The sequence below is a fragment of the Myotis brandtii genome, unplaced genomic scaffold (genome assembly GCF_000412655.1).
Source record: "Myotis brandtii unplaced genomic scaffold, ASM41265v1 scaffold140, whole genome shotgun sequence".
NCBI lineage: Eukaryota > Metazoa > Chordata > Mammalia > Chiroptera > Vespertilionidae > Myotis > Myotis brandtii.
In genome coordinates this window covers 1,592,349-1,603,409 of record NW_005355000.1, presented here as the reverse complement: position 1 = coordinate 1,603,409, position 11,061 = coordinate 1,592,349, and the positions used below count along the sequence as shown (strand labels likewise).

Sequence of the window (11,061 nt, the reverse complement as noted above, 5' to 3'; positions counted from 1 at the left end):
AGGAGCTGTATCCTGGACGTCCATTAGGGAAGACTGTAATGTCCCCAAGGTCATAGACACCAAGGACCTAGAGTATCCAGAGTTGAGGCCTAATTAAACTAAATGTTAGCAGCGCATATTGAACTGCTGGATGGAGAATTGCGTTGACTTTCACATTTTCAAAATGCTGTTGGTCTGGTGGTAGAACTTCTAAATCCTTGCTGTTTGCCTAAACTTGTCCAAACACCCATGTCATAGAATGAAGACTTTAGTCATAATAATTTCCATTTCCTTAAATAAGATGAAGTGACTATTTCTGGGAAGGTGGAAGTATTAGTATGTGACGTTTTGTGTTTAAATTCAATTTAAATACATATATAAAAAACCTAACAAAAGAAGCAGCAAGACACATGAACAGACCACACACACACACACACACACACACACACAAGAACTTATGAAAAAAATGTTCAAACTCCTCCAAATTAGGTAATTAGATAATTGTAAATTAAGACAACATTAAAATACTCTTTCTTACCTGTCAATTTGTGAACATTAAAAATGGTGACGCCCTACCTGGTTTGGCTCAGTGGATAGAGCGTCAGCCTGAGGACTGAAGGGTCAAGGGTTTGATTCCAGTCAAGGGCACATGCCCAGATTGCAGGCTCAATCCCCAGTAGGGGGCGTGCAGGAGGCAACCGATCAATGATTCTCATCATTGGTGTTTCTATCTCTCTCCCTCTCTCTTCCTCTCTGAAGTCAATAAAAAAATATATTTTTTTAAAATGGTGACAACTCATTCTGTTAGCAAGACTGTGGGAAATGGACTCTCTCAGATATTGCTGGTGGAAGTGCACCCTGGTGGGCAGGCCCTGGGGAGGGGACTGTGGAAATAGCTAATAAAACTGCATATGCACTTACCTTTTGACCCAGCAATCCCCTTTCTAGGAATTTATACTGAAGATAAGCTCCAGCAATATGAAAATATACACACGTTATTCTTTATAGCATTGTTTGTAGTTGCAAAATGTTGGAAAATTACTTATATACCCCAATATAAGAGAATGGTTGAGTAACTAGGGCACATCACACAGTGAAGTGCTATGTTGCTGTGTTGTTGTTTTTATAAAGAATAAGGAAAGTCTTAAATGATAAAATGTGATTTTCAGAGCATGTTTTCAGTGAAAAGATCAAAGTGCAAAGGAATATCTGCATGTGCCACTTTTCATATAAGGAAGAAACATAGGCCCAGCTGGTGTGGCTCAGTGGTTAAGCATTCACCTATGAACCAGGAGAGCATGGTTCAATTCCTGGTCAGGGCACATACCTGGCTTGTGGGCTCAATCCCCAGTGTGGGGTGCAGAAGGCAGCCAATCAATGATTCTTTCTCATCATTTATGTTTCTATCTCTCTTTCTCCCTCTCTCTTCCTTTCCAAAGTCAATAGAAATATATTTATTTTAAAAAGGAAGAAACACAGGATAGGAAAAATGGAAACTAATGAGAATGGCACCCCGAAGGAGAAGATGGGAATGGGCCGGAAAGATGGAAAAATGGGTTTGGGGTAGAAGAGAGACGGGGAGAGTGACCTTGAGCAGGATGCTGGAGTTTAGAACCATGTTTATGTTTGCATTCTCAAAATATAAACGCATAATTGAAATCAACCAGGACAAGGGGGAAGCCAAACAGAATAGAAATAGTAACAAATGAACCTGTGTTACACCTGAATAACAGAATGACTGCAGGTGAGCGGTGCAACAACTTTTGAAGTAACTCAGGAAAACAGTGTTTTTGCTCTATGTTATAACACTAAAGAACTGTTTTAAACATGCATATGGATTAGCAATTCTGAGGCTATCATATATGTCTTCAAGGACTGAGCAAGTTAGTGAATATATTATAGATGAGATATGGGTTTCTCACTGACAGAGAAAAGAGATATAAATAAGAAAAGGAGAAAGAATAGAATAAATCCTGTGGTGTTGGATTGACATTAGAGGTATCAGTAGGAAACCATGATGTTCATTACACTTATACACACATACACACACACACACACACACACACACACACACACACACAGCCATACATACAGACAGATGTAGATGTGTGTTAGTATACACATATCTATTTCCTAGTGTTTTGCTCAGAGGATCCAGAGCGATGAAAACAATGACAAAAGGACAGTGCAGGGAATACAGTCAATATTCTATAATAATAAAAGCATAATATGCTAATTAGACCAGATGTCCTTCCAGACGTCCTTCTGGATGACCATCTGGATGAAGCCAGGGCTGCTCAACACATATCTATTTCCTAGTGTTTTGCTCAGAGGATCCAGAGCGATGAAAACAATGACAAAAGGACAGTGCAGGGAATACAGTCAATATTCTATAATAATAAAAGCATAATATGCTAATTAGACCAGATATCCTTCCAGACGTCCTTCTGGATGACCTTCTGGACGAAGCCAGGGCTGCTCAGGCCGTGGCTGTGAGGGCTGAGCCCCTTGCACGAATTTCGTGCATCAAGCCTCTAGTACTGTAATAACGATGCACATATCAGGTGGCTACTAGAGCTATCTGGGGAACACTTTTTAAGTTATTCAAATTGTCTAATCACTATGCTGTACACCTGGAACTAATACAATATTGTGAGTCAACTGTAATTTCAAAAAAGAGAAAAGAAAGAAAACAGTGATGGGCCAGTGGCAATGAGAGTATGTAACTCCCCAATAAAGAACCAGGACTTCTTGAAGAAATGGTTGATTCCAAGGCTGAAGCTGGGAAGCACAAGATGAGCTTGAACTTCTTATGGTTCCAGAAAGTAAGAAACTGCTCACAAGGTGAGGGGGCCTGTGTGAAGGACACGGGAGCCAGCACAAAGGCATTCCAATGGCCAAGCAGGGGCAGTTTGAGCAGTAAAAGAACTACTGGTAGTCATGCATTATAACACGTAGAATAGAGTAAATCTCCATGAGTATACAGGCTGATATTAATAGTTAAATAAAGAAATAAATGCGGAAAGGACCCCTCTTCTTTATAGCAGAATTCCAATTCATAATGTAGAAGGGACGATAAAAATAGAAAGCCACCTTTGTCATACAGTAACAATAGATGCTAAAATAAGCGGGAAAATACACGATGAGTAACAAGGTATTGGCATGGTCTCAAAATATCTCCCAACAAGATATTTATTAATTAGAAGGGAGAAAATAATAGCTTTACAGTTGAGGAAATCTGGCAGACAGCCCTTTATCATGTGCTCAAGACTAATATCACGAATTACCACGTGTCTGCAGACAGGTAGCACAAAGAAGGACATAAGATCATTCTGTGGCATTCTTGTCGAAAATGCATGACCTTGTCAAAAATCGTGAGGGAACGTCACACAACCTAAATTGAGGAACATTATACACAACAATGAACCAGTCTCTTAAAATGTCATGGGGGACAGGAAAGACAGAGGAACTGTCCCAGGTTGAGGAAGACTAAAGAGATACGACAACAGGATACAGTGTGTGAACCTGGCTTGGATCCTGAGCCAGAAAAAGAACATTGGTGAATAACTGAGATAAGGTCTGTAGATTAGTTAATAGTATTGTATCAATGTTCATATCCGGGTTTTGACAATTGTTCTGTGATGAGGAGATATGTTAACACTTAGGAAAAGTGGGTGAAGTTGGTAAGCAGGAATTCTTTGTTCAACTTTTTCAGCTTTTTGGTAAGGCTGATATTATTTAAAAATGAAAAGTTACAAAAAACAGAAAAGAATACTGGTTGCCCTTGGGTACCAGTTGGGAGGGGTGTGAAGAAACCTGGAAAATAGTCTCTATCTTGATCTAGCTTGGGGTACATGACTACATACACATTTCCTAAATTTCACTTAGCATTGTGGTTAAGATTATGCACTTTGCTGTAGGTATGCTATTCCTCAATTTTTAAAAATTATTTATTTCAATATATTTTTATTGATTTTTTAGAGAGAGAGGAGGGGGGAGGGTGGGAGAGAGAGAAACATCAATGAGAGAGAAACATCCATTAACTGCCTCCTGCATACCACCTACTGGGGATCCAGCCCACAACCTGGGCATGTGCCCCGACTGGGAACTGAACCAGAGTCCTCTCAGTGCATGGGACAACGCTCAACCAACGGAGCCACACCGGCCAGGGCTCCTCGATTTTTAAAAAGTGTTTAAAAAAAGAACCAGATCAACTTTGACCAAGAAAAACTAATGAACGAGCTCGGTGATTTGCATTGGATAGCCTCCTAATAAAAGCCCAGAAACGTGCTATTTATTATCATGGTGCGATCAGGAATATTGCAGTTTCCCAGCCCAAGTCAGCTTTTCAAAGGCGCCTATAACGGGCAGACGCTGTGTGAAGTGATTTTTCCTTTGATTTTTCATGACAGAACAGTGGAGGAGATTTTAGTACCCACCTACCCGCCCCCCTTTTGTTTAAATTGAGGAAACCAAGTCTCAGAGAAGTGCGGAGACATTGACAACGCAGGCAGGGAGTGGCAAAGCCAGCATTTCAGTTTTGGTGTATCTGCTTCTAGGTCCCAGACGTCTCCTGATACCCCACACTGCCTCCAACAGGAGAATTTTGACTTGTATTTAAAAAAAAATGAATTCCAAGACACTTTATGGTTATAGTTGTTCAACCTGTCTTATGGTCATGCTTTCATAATTTTTATCTGCACGATATCTCCCCAAATTAACTAATTAAAGAAAAGTTCAGGCACTTAGCTCTTTATAAAGAAATGTGATTTCAAACATTTGGAAAAAGTCTTTAAGTTTAGCTTCCTACCAGCTTGATTTATTTTTCTTCCTTTGCTAACTATTAAACTTCACTTCATTAACTTTCCTTTGAATTCGAGTTGAATGCCTATCACTAATCATAATAAAATAATAGAGCAAGTTCAGACAGACTCACTGTCAAGTCAATGGACGATGACAAAGTAATTGCTTCGCAGAGTGCTGCTTTGTATGTCTTTGCCACGCATATTAAAGACTGGGCTACTGCACCTCAAACATCTCTTATTCTAATTAGTCCAGGAACCCTGAAATCACCTCAATCTATCCACCTCGTTTAGCGGGGTCCTTTATGGGCAATACAGTCTGGTGTTTAAGACTATAGACCTTAGAATCTGATACACCTGGGTCAGTCAAGTCCTGGTTTTACCATTCTTTCAGTGGTATGACCTTGAGCGAGTTATTTAAGTTCCCTGAAGTCTAGTTTTCTTAACATTAAAATGAGATGACTGTTGCTGCTACTGCTGCTATTCCCACTAGTACTGCTAATTCTACCACTCATACTGCTACTGCTACCACTAGTACTGCTAGTGCTACTACCACTAGTACGCTACTACCACTTGTACTGCTGCTGCTGCTGCTACTACCATTGGTACTGCTACTACCTAGTGGTAGTAGCAGTACTGTTACTGCTACCACTAATACTACTGCTACTACCACTAGTACTGTGAATTCTACCACTACTACTGCTACCACTACTACTGCTGCTGCTGCTGCTACTACCATTGGTACTGCTACTACCACTAGCACTGTTACTGCTACCACTAATACTACTGCTACTACGACTAGTACTGTGAATTCTACCACTACTACTGCTACTGCTACCACTACTACTGCTACTGCTACTACCACTAGTGCTGCTACTACTACCACTGCTACTAATTCTAGTCCTACCACTAGTACTGCTACTACTATTACCACTACTATTGCCGCTAATACTTCCACTAGTACTGCTACTATCACTAGTACTGCTACCACTAGCACTGCTGCCACTACTGTAACCCATCCCACCTTTCTTTTGTCATTGTTTCTCTAAATGCTATCTCTGACTAATATGTAGCTTGTAGATAAACAGCATGTTTGTATAACAATCCTAAGAACTAACTCAGAAGATGCAGACTTCGACCTTCAGTCATCCCAATTTCAGGAGATTTGCTGACCTTTAACCGTAGAACCAGGATAATGAAGACCAGTATGACGCACACCATACCATCACTTGACCAATTTAGAAGTCCTTATTGGAATGGACTGAGCTGGTCTGCACATAGATAGCTTTTCAACCCCCTCCCCTAGATTTCTTTGTTCTGGTTTCCTTCTGCCTCTTATAAAACCTCTGCCTGCACTGAGAGGGGAGATGGGCTTTGCAACAAGAATCTCCCATCTTCTCAGGTAACCAGCACTTGAATAAACCTCTCTCCTTTTCCACCAGCATCTGTCTCAGGAGTTTGGCTTTCATGATAGCAGGCAGGCGAACCTTGGTTTTGGTTGCACTACCACTAGAACTGCTACCACTAGTACTGCTACAACTAGTACTAGTACTGCTACTACTAGTAATAATCTATTTATATAAAACCCTTAATATACAAATCAACCGAATGATGGAATGACCGGTCACTATGACGCACACTGACCACCAGAGAGCAGACGCTCAACGCAGGAGCTGCCCCAGCCTGCAGGCCCCGACCAGCGTTGGTGGTTGGGGGTGGGACCGGCGAGCGGGTGGCACCAGGCCAACCAAGGTGGGTGCAAACGGGGGCCCTGATCACCCCCCTGTTCTCCCCACAGATCGGCCCTAATTGCCGGCCAGGCCTAGGGACCCTACCTATGTATGAATTTCGTGCACCGGGCTTCTAGTATTGCTATCAACTATTATCCTTGGGTTGTAGCAGGGTAAACGAGGTAAAGGATGTAAAACACTTTGCATATTCTTTAGCATGTAATTATAGTTCATTATTATTGTTTCCTGGCACTAATCCAAGCTGACTAATATTCTGCTCATTGTTCCAGTGTTCACCAAGTATTTGTACTGAGAATCTACTGTGCACTGAGCACTCTAACGGATACAAAGTTAATCCTTTCAGTATGACCATGTGAAATGACTTTACTCTGGAATTCACTCTAAATACTCTTGGTGTGCACCTCAACATGCTGGCCCTTGTATCCGGTTTGAGGGAAACAGTGCAAATAAAACAAAGCCCTGAACTCCTGAAGCTTATATTCTATTGAAGGAACCAGACAATAAGCAAGTAAACAAAGACACAAGGAGATTGCAGTGACTGTGGAAGGTAAAGCAGGTTTATGTGTCAGAGAGCATCTGTGGGAGCCACTGGCTGATTTGGCAAAGTCTCCTGCTCCTCGCCCTTTCTGCCTGACCTTTCTAATTGCTTACCTGCCCCAGAGCCAGAGCAGCCACTTTGGACAAAATGTGGATGTGAGAGGTGCAGGATGGAAGGGGCCTCCATCCAGGCACCATGCTGCCCAGCTTCTCTGGTCTAACCACTGTTATCTTGTGTTTTGTCACTCAGAGCCAAGCTTAACAGTGCCCAAACCAATTATGTGTTCTCATCAGAGGACTTCTCTGCTTCCAACCTTATCAAATATGGAAGTCTGGGGGGAAAACTCATAAAAATAGAGAGAATGCCAGAGACTACTAACTAGTAGTAACCATTTAGACTTATTTTGTATATTTTTCAGTACTTATTGAATAGTAACTTGTGAAGCTTCATTCCTACTCATAAACATCATAGTAACTTTATGGAATATCTACCTCAAGCCTCATTCAAAAGATGAACAAGCACAATCCCAGTAGTCAAGCAGCTTCTTAAGTAAGTGGTTGAGCCACGATTTAACCCAAGTGTGAGTGAGCCCTGAACCCACTGTTCCCCCAGTGTCTCCAGAGTCAGCAGGAACGCTGAGAAAGTGAACTGAAAAGAGCAGAGACCCATGACACATGATAGAAAAAGTATTACATAAACAGCTTATGACTAAAAGGAGCCAAGCCCTGGCCAGTTTCTCAGTAGTTAGAGCATCAACCTGCAGACTGAAGGGTCATGGGTTCGATCCCCAGCCAATGGATGTCTCTCTCTTGCGTCAGTGTTTCTCTCTCTTTCTCTCTCCTTCCTCCTCCCACCCTCCTCCCTTCTTCCACTCTATCTGAAAATCAATGGAAAAATATCCTTGGGTGAAGATTTAAAAATAATAAAAAATAGAAGGAGACAAGAGCAAGAAGAACGATGAAAATAAAGAATTGGAGGAAAACTCACCCATGGTCCTTTGGGTGCTGTCTAGTTCTTTTTGTGGCTGGAGGCAACCATATTTGGAAATTTGTATAGAGGGCACTGCCCAGAGCAGGATTTCCTACCCCGGGAGGAAGGCACTCATGTTTTGCTGCATGGCTCTGGCCATATCCTGTCCACTGCCTGTTATGTTTTCAAATAAAGTTTTATTGGCACAAAGCCATTCCCATTCATTTATGTGTTGGCTATGTCTGCTTGTGCACTATGATGGATGGCAGAGGTGAGTACTTGTGACAGAAACCTTAAAGCTGTGTTATTTACTATCTGCCCTTTACAGAAAGTTTGCCACGCTCTGCTCTGTGGTGTGGCTACAGCTCAGAAAGGTTCCTGGTGAGACGCACCAGCTCACCTATGCCGTCAATGCTAAAAACCCATTTCCAGGAGTTTTTCTACCTCTGAACATCTACATCCAAGGGAAATGCTGAACGTCGGTGTCCTAATGGGAACTTTAATCAAATGCTCAGCAACACCAAGCCCGCTGCACTCCCCTCCTGTGCGCGATCAGGAGGCACCACCCGGACCTTGTTAGCACACGCTGGTGAACACGCCTGCTCCCTCGCTTGCTTTACTACTTTACTGAGTCACAAGAAGCTAAAGTGAAAGAAAACGGGAGGCCTGCTGCGAGGAAGATGGCTTTTAGAACACAACTGGTGCGAAGCGTGAGAAGGGCATCTTGGCTATACTTTTGAACTGGCAGGAAACGACCGCGGTTCCATTACTCGGGGAGTCTGTCCTCACACTCTCCGAGCGGAAACCCAGGGTCTTAATCATCTGGAAATGCACTTGCATCGAATCTTGCAGATTTGTCAAACGCCAAGAACGAGCCACGGTTTTATCTCTTTTTCTCTTTGGGGCCAGCTCTATTTTTCATCCACAGCACAAGCAACTTTAAACAGAGATGACAGCTGAGAGGGGGAACGACCCTTCCCAAGAACTGAGCTCCGAGTGCGGGTCACGCTGTTTGAGGAAGAACCAGGTGAGATGGCAGGAGCAAAAGGAGCAGCAATACTTAATGTTTTTCTGGGCTCCTAATGGGAAGCCACTAGCAGCGGTTCTCAACCTGTGGGTCACGACCCCTTTGGGGGTCGAACGACCCTTTCACAGGGGTCGCCTAAGACCATCGGAAAACACATATATAATTACATATTGTTTTTGTGATGAATCACTATGCTTTAATTATGTTCAATTTGTAACAATGAAATGGGGGTCACCACAGCATGAGGAACTGTATTAAAGGGTCTGCATTAGGAAGGTTGAGAACCTTCCTAAGGTTGAGAAAAGTTTGGTTCTGTGTTGGCTCCCAGTGGCCACACACACTCTTTGATGCCTGACTCAGTGTCGTCCTTTTCCAGTGTAGTTTCAGCCACTTGTCATTTCTGTTTCCTCTCGGCTTCAGTTGCCCGGTGGGAAGCTTTCCTGGGGGATGTGCAGTCAATCTCCTGTGGATTATTCACTGGGCGGATTAGGCAGGGCATGTTTCTAATCTCAGCGGGGCGTCGGCGGCCACCCAGCATGATCTCAGCAAACCCTGCTCTGTCATATTTGCTTGGGACATGAAAGCCACTCTGAATTCATCCATTCTGGTCGCTGCCTAAGAAAAACAGTGATGTTGGCGATTAAGAAGAAAGACGTTAGGAATAAGACAACCTTGCATCTGAACATCAGTTTTGCCTCTTACTGGCTGTGTGGCCTACAGTCAGTTACCTAACTGCTCTGAACCTCAGTTGTCTCATTGTTTTAATGAGTTGGGTGGCCATACCCAACTCCTAGGCTTGCTGTAAGGTTTAAACAAATGCACCCATTGAAAGGACTTATCTCAGATCCTTAGAATAAATGTCCATAATGAGAGTAAAGTTTCCACCTATAAACTGCGTAGAAAATAATATCAAAAAAAGCAATAGAAATATGATCAAGAAACAGTAACAGGTCACAGAAAAATAAGTAGATCTCTTACCCATGTGAAAAGATGTTTGAGCTCACTTATAATAAGAATAATGCAAGTCAACACTATGTAAGGATATCATTTTTCACCTATCAAGTTGGCAAAAATCCAGTCCAAAAATTTTACAACATGTTCTGTAATAAATAGCGGAAGTCAGCTCTTTCATGAATTGCTGCCAAGAAAGCAAAATGGTATGATCCTTTGGGGAGCTCGTTGGCAAATCCTATCAAAATTAAAAATGCATTTACTTTTTTACTCAGCAATTTCACTCCTGAGAATTTTTTTACAGCTACACTTAAACCAGCATGAAGTCAAGTGACAGGTAAATCCCATTACTATTTGCAGAGTGGTGCGCATGGGTGAGCGAGAGGCCGGAAACACCCGTGTCCATGTGGAGAGGGGCGGATAAATAAACCATGGTGTATTCACACAATAGTACACAGCTGTGAAAAAGAGAATGCAGTTCTCCAGGCCCTGTGAAAATATCTCAGGACAGCTAGCACATGAAAATGGCAGGATGCAAAAATAATCCATACAGTACCCCAATTTCTATGTAAAAGGCGGGGATAAGAATATATTTATGATGGAAAAAAGTATGGAGTTTTCTCAAAAAATTAAAAATGGAACTCCCATTTGACCCAGTGATCCCACTTCTAGGAATGTATCCTAAAAAACCAGAAACACCATTCAGAAAGGATATATGCACCCCTATGTTCATAGCGCAATTTACAATAGCTAAGATTTGGAAACAGCCTAAGTGCCCATCAGCAGATAAGTGCATAAAAAAGCTGTGGTGCATCTACACAATGGAATACTATGGGGCATTAAAAAAGAAAGAACTCTTACCATTTGCAACAGCATGGATGGACCTGGAGAGTATTATGCTAAGAGAAATAAGCCAGTTGGAGAAAGAGAAGTATCACAAAATCTCACGCATATGTGGAATCTAATGAACCAAATAAACTGATGATCAAAAATAGACCCAGAGTCATAGAAGCATGAACAGACTGTTGAACCTCAGAGGGAAGG

At 42.2% G+C, this 11,061-nt stretch overlaps 1 pseudogene; it reads left to right on the top strand.

Annotated features, from left to right (window-relative positions):
* Window positions 1-8,988: 8,988 nt before the first annotated feature.
* Window positions 8,989-11,061, top strand: part of LOC102238636 — a 6,739-nt pseudogene continuing 4,666 nt past the window's right edge.